We start from the raw sequence: 21,138 nt of genomic DNA, 5'->3' as shown, positions 1-21,138 counted from the left end.
CAATATCCAAAAGTTTCTGTGAACTCGCCCCTCTTTTTGTAAAACAGTCTGACAATTGACAGCTGCTGTCAACCCATTAAATTTTTGTTATTTCCCCTCTATCCAACATCGGCTTCAAACTTGTGATGTCTATCTTTAACCTTTTTTCATTGACACTTTTGTAGAGTGCACATTTTCCCACTGGGATTCATTGTCAATGTGACATTCAATAGGTATATTACCCCAATCCCCTGATCCCAAAATTCCTGTCAATTTCTGAGAGATATAACAGGCCATATCCACAGCCTCTACAAGGCTTAACGTCTCAGTAGCCAAAGTGCTTTTGATCACTTTCCTTATTATCTTGGTTTGCCACATATGACGACCATGATGTGGAGATGTCGACGTTGGACTGGGGTGAGCACAGTAAGAAGTCTTACAACACCAAGTTAAAGTCCAACATGTTTTGTTTCAAACACGAGCTTTCAGAGCATTGCTCCTTCCTCAGGTGAATTCACCTCCTCTGTCTCAATTCTCAACACCTTCAGTCTTCTCAGAAGAAAAGAGCTTTCACAAAAACGTGCTGCTGATTTTGGAAACCTTGTATGAATACATTTCATTTATTTATTATTCTATTTATTTATATGTGTCACTTTCATTCGTCCCGTCTGATCATTGCCAGCTCTCTCATTTGATCCCTCCTCTCCCCTGGATGGGAAACAACTGACAGAGTACCCTTCATCGTCCAGTATTTCCCCGGAGCGGAGAAACTACGACATCTTCACAGCCTTTAACACATCATCGATGAAGATGATCATCTTGCCAAGGTCATCCCCACACCCCCACTAATTGCCTTCAAACAACCGCGCAACCTCAAACAAACTATTGTTTGCAGCAAACAACCCAGCCTACAGAACAGCGACCACGACACCACATAACCCTGCCATGGCAATCTCTGCAAGACGTGCCAGATCATCGACATGGGAACCACCATTACACGTGAGAACACCACCCACCAGGTACGTGGTACATACTCGTGCGACTCGGCCAATGTTGTCTACCTCATACACTGCAGGAAAGGATGTCCCGAAGCGTGGTACATTGGTGAGACCATGCAGACGCTGCGACAACAAATGAACGGATATCGCGCGACAATCGCCAGGCAGGAATGTTCCCTTCCAGTTAGGGAACACTTCAGCAGTCAAGGGCCTTCAGGACGCACGACAACGCAGAATCACCGAACAGAAACTTACAGCCAAGTTCCGCACACATGTGTATGGCCTCATGAACCTTGGATTCATGTCGCATTACATTCACCCCCCAACATCTGGCCTGGGCTTGCGAAATCCTACCAACGTTCCTGGCTTGAGACAATTCACATCTCTTTAACCTGGGATTACCCCTCTCTCTGGATCTGTAAAAATGTAATTACCTGCAAATGCTCACATTCCTGCATTTTCCTGCATCTTTGACTTTGTCTTTATATATGTTTCTGGAACCTACCTCTTCATTCACCTGAGGAAGGAGCAGTGCTCTGAAAGCTAGTGTTTGAAACAAACATATTGGACTTTAACGTGGTGTTGTAAGACTTCTTACTGTACACATGAGGGCAACATTTACCATTGTTCCCCAAAAGAAAAATTATAAAACCTCCTGTGCTTGAAACCCCATCAGATATATTTGCACAGGACGCATCACTATAAACTATGAGTTTCAAGTGCCTAAGGCCACTTAAAACTGGGAACCTCAAAACACACTCCTGCATTTTTAGTTTGACCAACGCTTTATTTGTTCTTATTATGTCTTCCACTTTTGGATCATTCATTTTTAGACTCAACTCAAAGACATCAAAACTCATGTCCGGTCTAGTCTGTCTACCTAACCAGTTCAGTTGCCCAATTAAACTTCGGAGTTGCTCTTTTTCCATCTTTGAAACCATTTCGTTTTTTTGTGTAACCCGGCCACGTCTAATTGCTATTGGGCTGATGCTCTCCAAATAAGATTGCTGATGTAAAGTTGCCCCTAACTTAGTCTGTCCGATTTCCAGTCCAATAGATTTAAATGCACCGGAAGCCTGACTTCCAACCCTGAATTCTTTCCTCAAACCAGAGATTACAATAGCTTCAAAATCACTAGTCCCATCCCACAAAAAACCATCGACATGCATCATAAAAATGCCAGAAAGATTTCCTTTATAGTGCCAGTAAAACTTTGCCGGATCTGCTTTCAACTGGCAACAGTTTAACAAAACTGACCTTACCGAAAAATACCAGACTCTAGATCAGGGGTGGGCAAACTTTTCCGTGCAAGGGCCACATTCAGAAATTCACAATTTTAAAGGGCCGCATAGTATATTAAGTAAAATAATTCCTTCACCCGGTTATGATTCTGGGCGCCTCATATAGAACATAGAATAGTACAGCACAGAACAGGCCCTTCGGCCCTCGATGTTGTGCCGAGCAATGATGATCACCCTACTCAAGTCAACGTATCCACCCTATACCAGTAAGTAACCAAACAGCCCCCCCCCCCCCCCATTTACCTTACAAAAAATAAAAAAAAAATAAAAATTTTTTTAATGACTTGGTGGGCCGCATAAAGACCTTTGGCGGGCCGTAGTTTGCCCACCCCTGCTCTAGATGCATCATTTAATCCATTTGTTCAACTTCCAGAGTACCCCTTCTGTGTTAGCTGCCTCTTTAGGAGGACGCAGAAAAATGTCAATCTTGAGCTGATGCCCCTGCAAAAAGGCAGCTTTTATATCTATAGATTTGCATTCCCATGCCTTTGTGGCTAATAGAGCCAAGAAGATCTTTAAAATAACCTTTCCTGCCGTAGGTGAATCTACCCTTAAATCCTGATTTTCTAAGTTTTCTTCAAATCCCCTTGCCACAAGCCTGGCCTTATAAGTTCCATCCGGAAGAACCTTTTCTGTACAAATCCATCTGTGGGATAGAGCTTTTTGTCCCCTATCCGGTACTTCCGTGTATACCCCAAATTCACTCCAACTATGCAGTTCTTGCTCTTTGGTATCTTTGATAACTTTTCCATCTAACTTATTTGAAACCACCAAAATCTCACGTGCATGTGGGCTTCTACTCCTAGCAGCATTCTTAGTCTAGGACTAAACCTCAATACTGAGCTTCTGACTGTGTGGCTGTATCCTCAGTACTGAGCCTCTGACTGTGTGGCACTATCCCCAGTACTGAGCCTCTGACTGTGTGGCACTATCCCCAGTACAGAGCCTCTGACTGTGTGGCGCTATCCCCAGTACTGAGCCTCTGACTGTGTGGCTCTATCCCCAGTACTGAGCCTCTGACTGTTTGGCACTATCCCCAGTACTGAACCTCTGACTGTGTGGCTCTATCCCCAGTACTGAGCCTCTGACTGTGTGGCACTATCCCCAGTACTGAGCCTCTGACTGTGTGGCACTGTCCCCAGTACTGAGCCTCTGACTGTGTGGCACTATCCCCAGTACTGAGGCTCTGACTGTGTGGCACTATCCCCATTACTGAGTCTCTGACTGTGTGGCACTATCTCCAGTACGGAGCCTCTGACTGTGTGGCACTATCGCCAGTACTGAGCCTCTGACTGTGTGGCACTGTCCCCAGTACTGAGCCTCTGACTGTGTGGCACTATCCCCAGTACTGAGCCTCTGACTGTGTGGCTCTATCCCCAGTACTGAGCCTCTGACTGTGTGGCACTATCCCCAGTACTGAGCCTCTGACTGTGTGGCACTATCCCCAGTACTGAGCCTCTGACTGTGTGGCACTATCCCCAGTACTGAGCCTCACACTGTGTGGCATTATCTCCAGTACTGAGCCTCTGACTGTGTGGCTCTATTTCCTGCCAGAACACTGTTGTAAAACTTTGGCTTATTCTGTGTTTCCTGTTAATTCTTGTCCTCCTGCCTGCCTTGAATCTATAGTCTTCTGGTTAGCTGCTATAGAATTGGAATATTTCTTTGAAAAAAATGTATTTTATTACAAACATGTATCAAAACAGGTTACAGCAAATAAACACCCCGGGGAACATACTTCCCCGCAATCAGGCAACTGTACCAGGCATTGTAAAACTCGTAGGTGCGACCCGCAGGAGGGTTACGTGCGAGTGTCGGGAGTGTCGCAGAGCCGTCCATCATGCGCTTCTGATCGCGCAACTCCACACGCAAGAGCTGCAGCAGCCAGCGTTTAACAATGCCGGCTACAAGCGGCCTTCAAAATGGCCACCGACATATTTTAAAAGTTTGGCTGCGTTGCGCATGCGCACCGATGATCAGGCATGCATGCGCAATGCAGCCGCATTTTTCTAATACGGTCGCAGCCTTTTTCTTTAACAAGTTCAGGGGGCCAAAGTGACCAAGGGACCATTGGGGCTAAATGGACTCAAAACCTTTTCCTCCATTTTTGTCAGCAACAAAGTAAGAGAAAATGGTGGGTCGCACAGATCAGCAGGCGAAAGCCGCGAACTTTAGCCGGCGTTGGCTGCAAAGGTCGGCCGCCGTGGGTCACAAAGGTCGGCCGGCGTGGGTCACAAAGGTCGGCCGGCGTGGGCCACAAAGGTCGGCCGGCGTGGGTCACTAAAAGGTCGGCCGGCGTGGGTCACAAAGGTCGGCCAGCGTGGGTCACAAAGGTCGGCGGGCGTGGGTCACGAAGCTCGGATGGCGTGGGTTACGAAGCTCGGATGGCGTGAGTCACGAAGCTCGGATGGCGTGGGTCACGAAGCTCGGATGGCGTGAGTCACGAAGCTCGGATGGCGTGGGTCACGAAGCTCGGATGGCGTGGGTCATGAAGCTCAGATGGCGTGGGTCACGAAGGTCGGCCGGCATGTGGTCGCGAAGATTGGCCTGGTTGGGTCCGGAAGGTTGGCCGTTTGGTAAAAATGCGTCCCCGGAAAACAAGTTTGAAAAACATTGTACAGTCTGTATAGAGTTTTCATCTTTTTCACCCTCTGCCCGCAACAAACAGCTCCTCAAACGTGGTCAAAAATGTTCCTCAACCCCACCCTGAAGAGCGCCTTAACTCATATTTTATCTTCTCTAATCGCAGGAAGGTGTTCAGGTCACCCAACCAAGCCGCTGCCCCCAGTGACGATGCCGATCGGCACTCCAGCAAAATCTGCCGCCGTACAATCAGAGAGGCGAAGGCCACAAAATTGACCTTCCTCCTCTCCATGAGCTCCGGCATCACTGAAACCCCAAATATCGCTACCAAAGTGTCCGGGTCCACCTCCTCCTCCACTACCCTGGCTAAGGCCGTGAACACTCCTGCCCAGAACCCTCCCGATTTTTCGCAACCCCAAAACATGTCCTCGCCCACACCTCTCACACTCATCAGCTACCCCCTGAAAGAACCCACTCATTCTCGCTCCAGTCAGATGCCCCCTGTGCACCACATTAAACTGTATCAGCCTCATCCTTGCACAAGAGGATATCCCGTTTACCCTATGCAGTGCCTCACTCCATACTCCCTAATTGACCTGCCCTCCCAACTTGGCTTCCCATTTCTCCTTGATCTTCACCACTCACTCGCCTCCCTGCTCCCCCAGCCACTTGTATATATTCCCAATTCTTCCCTCCCCGTCCACATCCGGGAGCAGCAGTCGCTACAGCAGGGTGTATTCCGGCAACCTAGGGAACCTCTTCCAGACCTTTCGCCCAAAGTCCCTACCCTGCAGACACCTAAACTCACTCCCCCTCGGTAGCTCTACCCTCTCCTTAGCTCCTCCAGACTGGCGAACCCTTCCTCCAAATACATATCCCTCAACTTGACCAGCCCCACTTCCCTCCACCTCCTGTATACACTATCCACCCCTCCCCCCTCAAACCCATGATTCTCGCGCAGCAGCATTAGTACCGACATCCCTTCAACCCTAAAATGCCTCCTCAACTTATTCCATATCTTCTCCGTGGACGGCACCACCAGGCTCCCTGAATACCTACTCGGAGCACCATTGGAATTCTGCTTAAATAACAAACTTTAGGCAAACTGAAACACCCCTGCTCTCATGTACTAATTGGAACTTCCCTGTGGGTTCTGTGGCAGAGACTGTGATGTAGGTTTGATAGACTTGGCCAGCTGCCAATCTGTGAATTTCGATTCCCAGCCATCCCCTGTTGTTGCCTGCAATTGGTGGAGCCACTCAGAATCTTCCAGAAGAAAGGTGGGTTATGTGAAGCGCTCCATTGTTGATCTGAGGTCTGTGAAGGAAGCATCTGGAAGCCACTCTCTCTCCTCAGACTGTCTAGCAGGCGATTTAAGAGGCAGCCCAGCCAGACCTGTGTAAGGTATTCTTATCTTATTGGTCTTGAGCACACAGTAATCTTCAATTTTTTTCAGTACTACTTCGAATTTGGTGCTGTCTTCACCTGTCAATTATCTAGAGAAATTATGAATTTCTCTAGCTTCATTACCCACTGTTGCGAGTAGCAGCACTATTTTCATTGTGTCAGAGACTGCGTTCAAATCATTTGCTACTAGATATATCTCGAATGTTTGTTTAAAACGTTTCTAGTTATTACTTAAATTAACAGTTGGGTCCAGCTGCGGTGGCGTTCCAACAAATATCATCGAATTAGCGAAGTCTTCCCACGGCGAATGTCCGGTAGGAGTTTTCTTGCCACTTTGGTCTTTCTTGTGTAATTTTATAGTAAGCGTTCTGAAGTCCCCGGGTACCATGTGTTATTCCTTGTGTCTGAATAAAGCTCGTAGTCTTACAGTTGAAGCAGATGCTTTATTTTGAGTTTGTTCTCTCCAGCGCTTATGCAATGTTACATCTGAGCTGTCTGTCTGTGTTCTGCTCCCCAGCTCCCCTTCCTGTCAAGTCAGGCTGACTTCCTGTTTGTCTCTATTTCTCCCTCTCCCATGCTCCCTCTAGTGCTTGCTCAGTTGTATTGCATCTACATTGACCCCTTGTGAATATACGTAGTGATACAGATCACTAAAACACTTATCCAAATTATACTACATATGCCATTAATTTGACAACACAACCCAAGCAGGGCGGCAGCCTACCTTTGGCTTCCATTGTCAAATTCTTCAGCTCGTACTCGATTTTTACCAGTGATTTGTGATGAGCCAACTGTTGTTACCCATGGACCTGCACTGGTACTTCAAGACATTGGGATGCAAACGCCTTAAGCCAAAATCAAAGCCCTAATAAGGACTTCAACCCTGGTCCCTCAGATTAAAAGTCTGATGCTTGACCGACTGAGCTACCAGGACCCATTCAGAAAAATTCCTCATTGCTCACTTCAAACTCTCATATTGTATCTTTAGAATTTCCTTCATTGGTAATTCAGCCTCTCCTGCTCATTTTCCTCGCAAGCAAAGCGGCAGCCTCTCTTTGGCTCCCTTTCTCAAATTCTTGTACTCGCTTTTTACCAGTTGATGCGACCATCAATTCACTCAAAGACACGAGTAGAACAAACCGAGGCTTTAATCATCTTAGAATAGTGGCTGCCTGTGACTGGTACAATACTGTGAACCTCCTACAGGTCAATTACTCTTTATACTTCCTTCCAAGGGGAGGAGCCATGGGCGGAGCCTGTACATGCCCCAACATATCCCCCTCTGGGTGAAGCCACACAATGGCCCATAGGTGGAGCCCACAAGGTCAACAACATAACATAGCTGTAACACAATGGCAGAACATGATACTAATACACTGGTGAATTACTGGTACTATACATTCACTAAACCAGTGACCTGTGATGTGACAACTGTTATTACCCAGGGACCTGCACAGAGACATCAAGACATTGAAGATTATGTTCAGTTCGATGAGATATGAGTGGGTAGCTGCAGAGACACAGATTGTATATTTAGAGAGGGAATAAAGGGTGCCATCTGGTGTTTGTTGTGGCAGAGTGTGAACGCAATTAAGGTCATCTCGTAAAGTAGCAAATGATACAAATCGCAAAGTTTCAGGGTGTAAGTGGATCTTTCAGCACCACATCTTCATGGAAAACGCCCCAGCATTTATCCCGTCCGACTCGTTCTTGCTAACATGCAGCAACTTAAACTATTCACGACAAAAGCAAATTACTGCGGATGTGAAATCTGAAAACAAAGGAGGAAATGATGGAAAATCTCAGTGGGTCTGGCAGCATCTTTGAAGAGAGAACCGAGCTAACGTTTCGAGGCTGGTTCACTCTTCATCAGAGTAAATCATTTAATCATTTAATTGTTGCTCACAGATATTGCTGACAAACATACAAAATGTTCCGTCTGGATTTCCTGAGGTAAATCCTGTTGTGCATTCAAAGGAAAATACTGCTGATGCTGCGAATGTGCGTGAAAAGCTAAAAAGGATTGGATGAAAGCTGGGAAAATCAGAGGAAATGTGTGGAGCCAGACACAGGGTTGATGTTTGAATTCCGTGTGATCCTGACTCAGAGCTGAATCGAGGATTACATGCAATGGAGTAGATGAGGAAAATGGAAGTTGCCATGAGAAATGGGAGCTATGGAAGGTTTGAATAAAGTTTGACATAAAAGAGGGTAAAGCAAACTTCAACATGGGTGCCACAGAGATTTTGCAACGTGTTGTGCATTCACCATGAAATTGTGAGCATTTTTCACAGGCTTTGACCTAAAGATATGCAGGCACTGCTGAGATTTGAACTCAGGATCTCCTGTTTACAAGACAGGCGCTTTAACCATCTAAGCCACAGCACCAAGCTGCAAGCTAGCTTTGCAAGTTTCGAACAGATTTCAATTATTTTGATTAAACATCGGTATTATTGATATTTTTCATGCTGACATTTGAGAGTGCAATTTACAATATTCATCATGACTGGGCTTTTGAAAGTGTAAATATTGCAGTTATTTCTGGAAGCTATTAATTTATAGCAGTTCTGCAGGGAAGAAGTATACAAACGGGAAATACTTTGCTACTTGGGAAGTGATGAAACATGGCCAGAAAACTATAGTGATATCATGCAGGACAAGACCAGCAGAGAGTTTTTACATTTGCTGAAAATCTCGCAAAAATTCTTGAAAATTCTTGACGGCTGTTGCAATTTGGCAAACATGAGGTTGTCACGCTTCTTCCACTTTCCATAAAGCATCCTGCATTCTTTAGTCTTTTAACCTCCTGGTCATTGGGATGCAAACGCCTTGAGCCAAAATCAAAGCCCTGATAAGGACTTCAACTCTGGTCCCTCAGATTAAAAGTCTGATGGTCGACCGTCTAAGCTACCAGGAAACGTTCAGAAAATGTTCTCATAGCTCACCTCAAAGTATCATATTGTATCTTTAGAATTTCCTTCATTGGTAAGTCAGCCTCTCCAGCTGATTTCCCTCGCAAGCAGAGCAGCAGCCTCCCTTTTGCTTCCGTTCTCAAATTCTTCAGCTTGTACTCGCCTTTTACCAGTGACCTGTGATGTGACAACTGTTATTACCCAGGGATCTGCACAGGGACATCAAGACATTGAAGATTACGTTTTGTTTGGTGAGATATGTGGGAAGCTGCAGAGACACAGATTGTATTTTTAGAGAGGGAATAAAGGGTGTCATCTGGTGTTTGTTGTGGCAGAGTGTGAGCGCAATTAAGGTCATCTAGTAAATTAGCAAATGATGCAAATCGCAAAGTTTCAGGGTGTAATTTGGATCTGTGAGCAGCACATCTTCATGGAAAACGCCCCAGCATTTATCCCGCCCGACTTGTTCTTGCTAACATGCAGCAACATAAACAGTTCACTACAAAAGCAAATTACTGTGGATGTGAAATATGAAAACAAAAGAGGAAATGATGGAAAATCTCAGTGGGTCTGGCAGCATCTGTGAAGAGAGAACCGAGCTAACGTTTCGAGGCTGGTTCACTTTTCATCAGAGTAAATCATTTAATCTTTAATTGTTGCTCACAGATATCGCTGACAAACAGACAAAATGTTCTGTCTGGATTTGCTGAGGTAAATCCAGTCGTGCATTCAAAGGAAAATACTGCGGATGCTGCGAATCTGTGTGAAAAGCTAAAAAGGATTCGATGAAAGCTGAGAAAATCAGAGGAAATCGTGGAAGCCAGACACAGGGTTGATGTTTGAAATCCGTGTGATCCTGACTCAGAGCTGAAGCGAGGATTACATGCAATGGAGTAGATGAGGAAAATGGAAGTTGCCATGAGAAATGGGAGCTATGGAAGGTTTGAATAAAGTTTGACATAAAAGGGGGGAAAGCAAACTTCGACATGGGTGCCACAGAGATTTTGCAACATGTTGTACATTCACCATGAAATTGTGAGCATTTTTCACAGGCTTTGACCTAAAGATATGCAGGAACTACTGAGATTTGAACTCAGGATCTCCTGTTTACAAGACAGGCGCTTTAACCATCTAAGCCACAGCACCAAGCTGCAAGCTAGTTTTGCAAGTTTCGAACAGATTTCAATTATTTTGATTAAACATCGGGATTATTGATATTTTTCATGCTGACTTTGAGAGTGCAATTTACAATATTCATCATGACTGGGCTTTTGAAGGTGTAAAGATTGCAGTTATTTCTGGAAGCTATTAATTTATAGCAGTTCTGCAGGGAAGAAGTAAACAAACAGGAAATATTTTGCGACTTGGGAAGTGATGAAACATGGCCAGAAAACTATAGTGATATCATGCAGGACAAGACCAGCAGAGAGTTTTTACATTTGCTGAAAATCTCGCAAAAATTCTTGAAAATTCTTGACGGCTGTTGCAATTTGGCAAACATGAGGTTGTCACGCTTCTTCCACTTTCCATAAAGCATCCTGCATTCTTTAGTCTTTTAACCTCCTGGTCATTGGGAAGCAAACGCCTTGAGCCAAAATCAAAGCCCTGATAAGGACTTCAACCCTGGTCCCTCAGATTAAAAGTCTGATGCTCGACTGACTGAGCTACCAGGAAACGTTCAGAAAATGTTCTCATAGCTCACCTCAAAGTATCATATTGTATCTTTAGAATTTCCTTCATTGGTAAGTCAGCCTCTCCAGCTGATTTCCCTCGCAAGCAGAGCAGCAGCCTCCCTTTGGCTTCCGTTCTCAAATTCTTCAGCTTGTACTCGCTTTTTACCAGTGACCTGTGATGTGACAACTGTTATTACCCAGGGATCTGCACAGGGACATCAAGACATTGAAGATTACGTTTCGTTTGGTGAGATATGTGGGAAGCTGCAGAGACACAGATTGTATTTTTAGAGAGGGAATAAAGGGTGTCATCTGGTGTTTGTTGTGGCAGAGTGTGAGCGCAATTAAGGTCATCTAGTAAATTAGCAAATGATGCAAATCGCAAAGTTTCTGGGTGTAATTTGGATCTGTGAGCAGCACATCTTCATGGAAAACGCCCCAGCATTTATCCCGCCCGACTTGTTCTTGCTAACATGCAGCAACATAAACAGTTCACTACAAAAGCAAATTACTGTGGATGTGAAATATGAAAACAAAAGAGGAAATGATGGAAAATCTCAGTGGGTCTGGCAGCATCTGTGAAGAGAGAACCGAGCTAACATTTCGAGGCTGGTTCACTCTTCATCAGAGTAAATCATTTAATCTTTAATTGTTGCTCACAGATATCGCTGACAAACAGACAAAATGTTCTGTCTGGATTTGCTGAGGTAAATCCAGTCGTGCATTCAAAGGAAAATACTGCGGATGCTGCGAATCTGTGTGAAAAGCTATAAAGGATTCGATGAAAGCTGAGAAAACCAGAGGAAATCAGAGGAAATCAGACACAGGGTTGATGTTTGAAATCCGTGTGATCCTGACTCAGAGCTGAAGCGAGGATTACATGCAATGGAGTAGATGAGGAAAATGGAAGTTGCCATGAGAAATGGGAGCTGTGGAAGGTTTGAATAAAGTTTGACATAAAAGAGGGAAAAGCAAACTTCGACAGGGGTGCCACAGAGATTTTGCACTGTGTTGTGCATTCACCATGAAATTGTGAGCATTTTTCACAGGCTTTGACCTAAAGATATGCAGGCACTGCTGAGATTTGAACTCAGGATCTCCTGTTTACAAGACAGGCGCTTTAACCATCTAAGCCACAGCACCAAGCTGCAAACTAGTTTTGCAAGTTTCGAACAGATTTCAATTATTTTGATAAAACATCGGGATTATTGATTTTTTTCATGCTGACTTTGAGAGTGCAATTTACAATATTCATCATGACTGGGCTTTTGAAGGTGTAAAGATTGCAGTTATTTCTGGAAGCTATTAATTTATAGCAGTTCTGCAGGGAAGAAGTAAACAAACAGGAAATATTTTGCGACTTGGGAAGTGATGAAACATGGCCAGAAAACTATAGTGATATCATGCAGGACAAGACCAGCAGAGAGTTTTTACATTTGCTGAAAATCTCGCAAAAATTCTTGAAAATTCTTGACGGCTGTTGCAATTTGGCAAACCTGAGGTTGTCACGCTTCTTCCACTTTTCATAAAGCCTTCTGCATTCTTTAGTCTTTTAACCTCCTGGTCATTGGGAAGCAAACGCCTTGAGCCAAAATCAAAGCCCTGATAAGGACTTCAACTCTGGTCCCTCAGATTAAAAGTCTGATGCTTGACCGTCTAAGCTACCAGGAAACGTTCAGAAAATGTTCTCATAGCTCACCTCAAAGTATCATATTGTATCTTTAGAATTTCCTTCATTGGTAAGTCAGCCTCTCCAGCTGATTTCCCTCGCAAGCAGAGCAGCAGCCTCCCTTTGGCTTCCGTTCTCAAATTCTTCAGCTTGTACTCGCTTCTTACCAGTGACCTGTGATGTGACAACTGTTATTACCCAGGGATCTGCACAGGGACATCAAGACATTGAAGATTACGTTTCGTTTGGTGAGATATGTGGGAAGCTGCAGAGACACAGATTGTATTTTTAGAGAGGGAATAAAGGGTGTCATCTGGTGTTTGTTGTGGCAGAGTGTGAGCGCAATTAAGGTCATCTAGTAAATTAGCAAATGATGCAAATCGCAAAGTTTCTGGGTGTAATTTGGATCTGTGAGCAGCACATCTTCATGGAAAACGCCCCAGCATTTATCCCGCCCGACTTGTTCTTGCTAACATGCAGCAACATAAACAGTTCACTACAAAAGCAAATTACTGTTGATGTGAAATATGAAAACAAAAGAGGAAATGATGGAAAATCTCAGTGGGTCTGGCAGCATCTGTGAAGAGAGAACCGAGCTAACATTTCGAGGCTGGTTCACTCTTCATCAGAGTAAATCATTTAATCTTTAATTGTTGCTCACAGATATCGCTGACAAACAGACAAAATGTTCTGTCTGGATTTGCTGAGGTAAATCCAGTCGTGCATTCAAAGGAAAATACTGCGGATGCTGCGAATCTGTGTGAAAAGCTATAAAGGATTCGATGAAAGTTGAGAAAACAAGGGGAAATGAGACACAGGGTTGATGTTTGAAATCCGTGTGATCCTGACTCAGAGCTGAAGCGAGGATTACATGCAATGGAGTAGATGAGGAAAATGGAAGTTGCCATGAGAAATGGGAGCTATGGAAGGTTTGAATAAAGTTTGACATAAAAGAGGGTAAAGCAATTTTCAACATGGGTGCCACAGAGATTTTGCAACATATTGTATATTCACCATGAAACTGTGAGCATTTTTCACAGGCTTTGACCTAAAGATATGCAGGCACTGCTGAGATTTGAACTCAGGATCTCCTGTTTACAAGACAGGCGCTTTAACCATCTAAGCCACAGCACCAAGCTGCAAACTAGTTTTGCAAGTTTCGAACAGATTTCAATTATTTTGATAAAACATCGGGATTATTGATTTTTTTCATGCTGACTTTGAGAGTGCAATTTACTATATTCATCATGACTGGGCTTTTGAAGGTGTAAAGATTGCAGTTATTTCTGGAAGCTATTAATTTATAGCAGTTCTGCAGGGAAGAAGTAAACAAACAGGAAATATTTTGCGACTTGGGAAGTGATGAAACATGGCCAGAAAACTATAGTGATATCATGCAGGACAAGACCAGCAGAGAGTTTTTACATTTGCTGAAAATCTCGCAAAAATTCTTGAAAATTCTTGACGGCTGTTGCAATTTGGCAAACATGAGGTTGTCACGCTTCTTCCACTTTCCATGAAGCATCCTGCATTCTTTAGTCTTTTAACCTCCTGGTCATTGGGAAGCAAACGCCTTGAGCCAAAATCAAAGCCCTGATAAGGACTTCAACTCTGGTCCCTCAGATTAAAAGTCTGATGCTCGACCGTCTAAGCTACCAGGAAACGTTCAGAAAATGTTCTCATAGCTCACCTCAAAGTATCATATTGTATCTTTAGAATTTCCTTCATTGGTAAGTCAGCCTCTCCAGCTGATTTCCCTCGCAAGCAGAGCAGCAGCCTCCCTTTGGCTTCCGTTCTCAAATTCTTCAGCTTGTACTCGCTTTTTACCAGTGACCTGTGATGTGACAACTGTTATTACCCAGGGATCTGCACAGGGACATCAAGACATTGAAGATTACGTTTTGTTTGGTGAGATATGTGGGAAGCTGCAGAGACACAGATTGTATTTTTAGAGAGGGAATAAAGGGTGTCATCTGGTGTTTGTTGTGGCAGAGTGTGAGCGCAATTAAGGTCATCTAGTAAATTAGCAAATGATGCAAATCGCAAAGTTTCAGGGTGTAATTTGGATCTGTGAGCAGCACATCTTCATGGAAAACGCCCCAGCATTTATCCCGCCCGACTTGTTCTTGCTAACATGCAGCAACATAAACAGTTCACTACAAAAGCAAATTACTGTGGATGTGAAGTATGAAAACAAAAGAGGAAATGATGGAAAATCTCAGTGGGTCTGGCAGCATCTGTGAAGAGAGAACCGAGCTAACATTTCGAGGCTGGTTCACTTCTCATCAGAGCAAATCATTTAATCTTTAATTGTTGTTCACAGATACCGCTGACAAAGAGACAAAATGTTCTGTCTGGATTTGCTGAGGTAAATCCAGTCGTGCATTCAAAGGAAAATACTGCGGATGCTGCGAATCTGTGTGAAAAGCTATAAAGGATTCGATGAAAGCTGAGAAAACCAGAGGAAATGTGTAGAGCCAGACACAGGGTTGATGTTTGAAATCCGTGTGATCCTGACTCAGAGCTGAAGCGAGGATTACATGCAATGGAGTAGATGAGGAAAATGGAAGTTGCCATGAGAAATGGGAGCTATGGAAGGTTTGAATAAAGTTTGACATAAAAGAGGGTAAAGCAAACTTCAACATGGGTGCCACAGAGATTTTGCAACGTGTTGTGCATTCACCATGAAATTGTGAGCATTTTTCACAGGCTTTGACCTAAAGATATACAGGCACTGCTGAGATTTGAACTCAGGATCTCCTGTTTACAAGACAGGCGCTTTAACCATCTAAGCCACAGCACCAAGCTGCAAACTAGTTTTGCAAGTTTCGAACAGATTTCAATTATTTTGATAAAACATCGGGATTATTGATTTTTTTCATGCTGACTTTGAGAGTGCAATTTACAATATTCATCATGACTGGGCTTTTGAAGGTGTAAAGATTGCAGTTATTTCTGGAAGCTATTAATTTATAGCAGTTCTGCAGGGAAGAAGTAAACAAACAGGAAATATTTTGCGACTTGGGAAGTGATGAAACATGGCCAGAAAACTATAATGATATCATGCAGGACAAGACCAGCAGAGAGTTTTTACATTTGCTGAAAATCTCGCAAAAATTCTTGAAAATTCTTGACGGCTGTTGCAATTTGGCAAACATGAGGTTGTCACGCTTCTTCCACGTTCCATAAAGCATCCTGCATTCTTTAGTCTTTTAACCTCCTGGTCATTGGGAAGCAAACGCCTTGAGCCAAAATCAAAGCCCTGATAAGGACTTCAACTCTGGTCCCTCAGATTAAAAGTCTGATGCTCGACCGTCTAAGCTACCAGGAAACGTTCAGAAAATGTTCTCATAGCTCACCTCAAAGTATCATATTGTATCTTTAGAATTTCCTTCATTGGTAAGTCAGCCTCTCCAGCTGATTTCCCTCGCAAGCAGAGCAGCAGCCTCCCTTTGGCTTCCGTTCTCAAATTCTTCAGCTTGTACTCGCTTTTTACCAGTGACCTGTGATGTGACAACTGTTATTACCCAGGGATCTGCACAGGGACATCAAGACATTGAAGATTACGTTTCGTTTGGTGAGATATGTGGGAAGCTGCAGAGACACAGATTGTATTTTTAGAGAGGGAATAAAGGGTGTCATCTGGTGTTTGTTGTGGCAGAGTGTGAGCGCAATTAAGGTCATCTAGTAAATTAGCAAATGATGCAAATCGCAAAGTTTCAGGGTGTAATTTGGATCTGTGAGCAGCACATCTTCATGGAAAACGCCCCAGCATTTATCCCGCCCGACTTGTTCTTGCTAACATGCAGCAACATAAACAGTTCACTACAAAAGCAAATTACTGTGGATGTGAAATATGAAAACAAAAGAGGAAATGATGGAAAATCTCAGTGGGTCTGGCAGCATCTGTGAAGAGAGAACCGAGCTAACATTTCGAGGCTGGTTCACTCTTCATCAGAGTAAATCATTTAATCTTTAATTGTTGCTCACAGATATCGCTGACAAACAGACAAAATGTTCTGTCTGGATTTGCTGAGGTAAATCCAGTCGTGCATTCAAAGGAAAATACTGCGGATGCTGCGAATCTGTGTGAAAAGCTAAAAAGGATTCGATGAAAGCTGAGAAAATCAGAGGAAATGTGTAGAGCCAGACACAGGGTTGATGTTTGAAATCCGTGTGATCCTGACTCAGAGCTGAAGCGAGGATTACATGCAATGGAGTAGATGAGGAAAATGGAAGTTGCCATGAGAAATGGGAGCTATGGAAGGTTTGAATAAAGTTTGACATAAAAGAGGGTAAAGCAAACTTCAACATGGGTGCCACAGAGATTTTGCAACATGTTGTATATTCACCATGAAACTGTGAGCATTTTTCACAGGCTTTGACCTAAAGATATGCAGGCACTGCTGAGATTTGAACTCAGGATCTCCTGTTTACTAGACAGGCACTTTAACCATCTAAGCCACAGCACCAAGCTGCAAGCTAGTTTTGCAAGTTTCGAACAGATTTCAATTATTTTGATAAAACATCGGGATTATTGATTTTTTTCATGCTGACTTTGAGAGTGCAATTTACAATATTCATCATGACTGGGCTTTTGAAGGTGTAAAGATTGCAGTTATTTCTGGAAGCTATTAATTTATAGCAGTTCTGCAGGGAAGAAGTAAACAAACAGGAAATATTTTGCGACTTGGGAAGTGATGAAACATGGCCAGAAAACTATAGTGATATCATGCAGGACAAGACCAGCAGAGAGTTTTTACATTTGCTGAAAATCTCGCAAAAATTCTTGAAAATTCTTGACGGCTGTTGCAATTTGGCAAACATGAGGTTGTCACGCTTCTTCCACTTTCCATAAGCATCCTGCATTCTTTAGTCTTTTAACCTCCTGGTCATTTGGAAGCAAACGCCTTGAGCCAAAATCAAAGCCCTGATAAGGACTTCAACTCTGGTCCCTCAGATTAAAAGTCTGATGCTCGACCGTCTAAGCTACCAGGAAACGTTCAGAAAATGTTCTCATAGCTCACCTCAAAGTATCATATTGTATCTTTAGAATTTCCTTCATTGGTAAGTCAGCCTCTCCAGCTGATTTCCCTCGCAAGCAGAGCAGCAGCCTCCCTTTGGCTTCCGTTCTCAAATTCTTCAGCTTGTACTCGCTTTTTACCAGTGACCTGTGATGTGACAACTGTTATTACCCAGGGATCTGCACAGGGACATCAAGACATTGAAGATTACGTTTCGTTTGGTGAGATATGTGGGAAGCTGCAGAGACACAGATTGTATTTTTAGAGAGGGAATAAAGGGTGTCATCTGGTGTTTGTTGTGGCAGAGTGTGAACGCAATTAAAGTCATCTAGTAAATTAGCAAATGATGCAAATCGCAAAGTTTCAGGGTGTAATTTGGATCTGTGAGCAGCACATCTTCATGGAAAACGCCCCAGCATTTATCCCGCCCGACTTGTTCTTGCTAACATGCAGCAACATAAACAGTTCACTACAAAAGCAAATTACTGTGGATGTGAAATATGAAAACAAAAGAGGAAATGATGGAAAATCTCAGTGGGTCTGGCAGCATCTGTGAAGAGAGAACCGAGCTAACATTTCGAGGCTGGTTCACTCTTCATCAGAGTAAATCATTTAATCTTTAATTGTTGCTCACAGATATCGCTGACAAACAGACAAAATGTTCTGTCTGGATTTGCTGAGGTAAGTCCAGTCGTGCATTCAAAGGAAAATACTGCGGATGCTGCGAATCTGTGTGAAAAGCTATAAAGGATTCGATGAAAGTTGAGAAAACAAGAGGAAATCAGACACAGGGTTGATGTTTGAAATGCGTGTGATCCTGACTCAGAGCTGAAGCGAGGATTACATGCAATGGAGTAGATGAGGAAAATGGAAGTTGCCATGAGAAATGGGAGCTATGGAAGGTTTGAATAAAGTTTGACATAAAAGAGGGTAAAGCAAACTTCGACATGGGTGCCACAGAGATTTTGCAACGTGTTGTGCATTCACCATGAAATTGTGAGCATTTTTCACAGGCTTTGACCTAAAGATATGCAGGCACTGCTGAGATTTGAACTCAGGATCTCCTGTTTACTAGACAGGCGCTTTAACCATCTAAGCCACAGCACCAAGCTGCAAACTAGTTTGCAAGTTTCGAACAGATTTCAATTATTTTGATTAAACATCGGGATTATTGATATTTTTCATGCTGACTTTGAGAGTGCAATTTACAATATTCATCATGACTGGGCTTTTGAAGGTGTAAAGATTGCAGTTATTTCTGGAAGCTATTAATTTACAGCAGTTCTGCAGGGAAGAAGTAAACAAACAGGAAATATTTTGCGACTTGGGAAGTGATGAAACATGGCCAGAAAACTATAGTGATATCATGCAGGACAAGACCAGCAGAGAGTTTTTACATTTGCAGAAAATCTCGCAAAAATTCTTGAAAATTCTTGACGGCTGTTGCAATTTGGCAAACATGAGGTTGTCACGCTTCTTCCACTTTCCATAAAGCATCCTGCATTCTTTAGTCTTTTAACCTCCTGGTCATTTGGAAGCAAACGCCTTGAGCCAAAATCAAAGCCCTGATAAGGACTTCAACTCTGGTCCCTCAGATTAAAAGTCTGATGCTCGACCGTCTAAGCTACCAGGAAACGTTCAGAAAATGTTCTCATAGCTCACCTCAAAGTATCATATTGTATCTTTAGAATTTCCTTCATTGGTAAGTCAGCCTCTCCAGCTGATTTCCCTCGCAAGCAGAGCAGCAGCCTCCCTTTGGCTTCCGTTCTCAAATTCTTCAGCTTGTACTCGCTTCTTACCAGTGACCTGTGATGTGACAACTGTTATTACCCAGGGATCTGCACAGGGACATCAAGACATTGAAGATTACGTTTTGTTTGGTGAGATATGTGGGAAGCTGCAGAGACACAGATTGTATTTTTAGAGAGGGAATAAAGGGTGTCATCTGGTGTTTGTTGTGGCAGAGTGTGAGCGCAATTAAGGTCATCTAGTAAATTAGCAAATGATGCAAATCGCAAAGTTTCTGGGTGTAATTTGGATCTGTGAGCAGCACATCTTCATGGAAAACGCCCCAGCATTTATCCCGCCCGACTTGTTCTTGCTAACATGCAGCAACATAAACAGTTCACTACAAAAGCAAATTACTGTGGATGTGAAATATGAAAACAAAAGAGGAAATGATGGAAAATCTCAGTGGGTCTGGCAGCATCTGTGAAGAGAGAACCGAGCTAACATTTCGAGGCTGGTTCACTCTTCATCAGAGTAAATCATTTAATCTTTAATTGTTGCTCACAGATATCGCTGACAAACAGACAAAATGTTCTGTCTGGATTTGCTAAGGTAAATCCAGTCGTGCATTCAAAGGAAAATACTGCGGATGCTGCGAATCTGTGTGAAAAGCTAAAAAGGATTCGATGAAAGCTGAGAAAACCAGAGGAAATCAGAGGAAATCAGACACAGGGTTGATGTTTGAAATCCGTGTGATCCTGACTCAGAGCTGAAGCGAGGATTACATGCAATGGAGTAGATGAGGAAAATGGAAGTTGCCATGAGAAATGGGAGCTATGGAAGGTTTGAATAAAGTTTGACATAAAAGAGGGTAAAGCAAACTTCAACATGGGTGCCACAGAGATTTTGCAACGTGTTGTGCATTCACCATGAAATTGTGAGCATTTTTCACAGGCTTTGACCTAAAGATATACAGGCACTGCTGAGATTTGAACTCAGGATCTCCTGTTTACAAGACAGGCGCTTTAACCATCTAAGCCACAGCACCAAGCTGCAAACACGTTTTGCAAGTTTCGAACAGATTTCAATTATTTTGATAAAACATCGGGATTATTGATTTTTCTCATGCTGACTTTGAGAGTGCAATTTACAATATTCATCATGACTGGGCTTTTGAAGGTGTAAAGATTGCAGTTATTTCTGGAAGCTATTAATTTATAGCAGTTCTGCAGGGAAGAAGTAAACAAACAGGAAATACTTTGCGACTTGGGAAGTGATGAAACATGGCCAGAAAACTATATTGGTATCATGCAGGACAAGACCAGCAGAGAGTTTTTACATTTGCTGAAAATCTCGCAAAAATTCTTGAAAATTCTTGACGGCTGTTGCAATTTGGCAAACATGAGGTTGTCACGCTTCTTCCACTTTCCATGAAGCATCCTGCATTCTATATTCTTTTAACCTCCTGGTCATTGGGAAGCAAACGCCTTGAGCCAAAATCAAAGACCTGATAAGGACTTCAACCCTGGTCCCTCAGATTAAAAGTCTGATGCTCGACCGACTGAGCTACCAGGACCAGTTCAGAAAATGTTCTCATAGCTCACCTCAAAGTATCATATTGTATCTTTAGAATTTCCTTCATTGGTAAGTCAGCCTCTCCAGCTGATTTCCCTCGCAAGCAGAGCAGCAGCCTCCCTTTGCTTCCGTTCTCAAATTCTTCAGCTGTACTCGCTTTTTACCAGTGACCTGTGATGTGACAACTGTTATTACCCAGGATCTGCACAGGGACATCAAGACATTGAAGATTACGTTTCGTTTGGTGAGATATGTGGGAAGCTGCAGAGACACAGATTGTATTTTTAGA

General features: G+C 43.3%; 8 non-coding genes across 8 annotated transcripts; all 8 read right to left on the bottom strand.

The window, feature by feature from the left end:
* Positions 1-8,582: 8,582 nt before the first annotated feature.
* Positions 8,583-8,656, bottom strand: trnat-ugu. The gene has a single exon. It is a non-coding gene; the product is annotated as a tRNA-Thr (tRNA).
* Positions 8,657-10,252: 1,596 nt separating this feature from the next.
* Positions 10,253-10,326, bottom strand: trnat-ugu. The gene has a single exon. It is a non-coding gene; the product is annotated as a tRNA-Thr (tRNA).
* Positions 10,327-11,922: 1,596 nt separating this feature from the next.
* On the bottom strand, positions 11,923-11,996 carry trnat-ugu. The gene has a single exon. It is a non-coding gene; the product is annotated as a tRNA-Thr (tRNA).
* Positions 11,997-13,582: 1,586 nt separating this feature from the next.
* Positions 13,583-13,656, bottom strand: trnat-ugu. The gene has a single exon. It is a non-coding gene; the product is annotated as a tRNA-Thr (tRNA).
* A 1,595-nt stretch (positions 13,657-15,251) lies between these two features.
* Positions 15,252-15,325, bottom strand: trnat-ugu. The gene has a single exon. It is a non-coding gene; the product is annotated as a tRNA-Thr (tRNA).
* Positions 15,326-16,920: 1,595 nt separating this feature from the next.
* trnat-agu lies at positions 16,921-16,994 on the bottom strand. Its single transcript has one exon. It is a non-coding gene; the product is annotated as a tRNA-Thr (tRNA).
* A 1,585-nt stretch (positions 16,995-18,579) lies between these two features.
* Positions 18,580-18,653, bottom strand: trnat-agu. Its single transcript has one exon. It is a non-coding gene; the product is annotated as a tRNA-Thr (tRNA).
* Positions 18,654-20,248: 1,595 nt separating this feature from the next.
* Positions 20,249-20,322, bottom strand: trnat-ugu. Its single transcript has one exon. It is a non-coding gene; the product is annotated as a tRNA-Thr (tRNA).
* Positions 20,323-21,138: the final 816 nt, after the last annotated feature.

Source organism: Scyliorhinus canicula, chromosome 6 (assembly GCF_902713615.1).
Source record: "Scyliorhinus canicula chromosome 6, sScyCan1.1, whole genome shotgun sequence".
Classification (NCBI taxonomy): domain Eukaryota; kingdom Metazoa; phylum Chordata; class Chondrichthyes; order Carcharhiniformes; family Scyliorhinidae; genus Scyliorhinus; species Scyliorhinus canicula.
The sequence above is the reverse complement of the archived record's forward strand: the minus strand, read 5'-3'. Positions and strand labels throughout refer to the sequence as shown.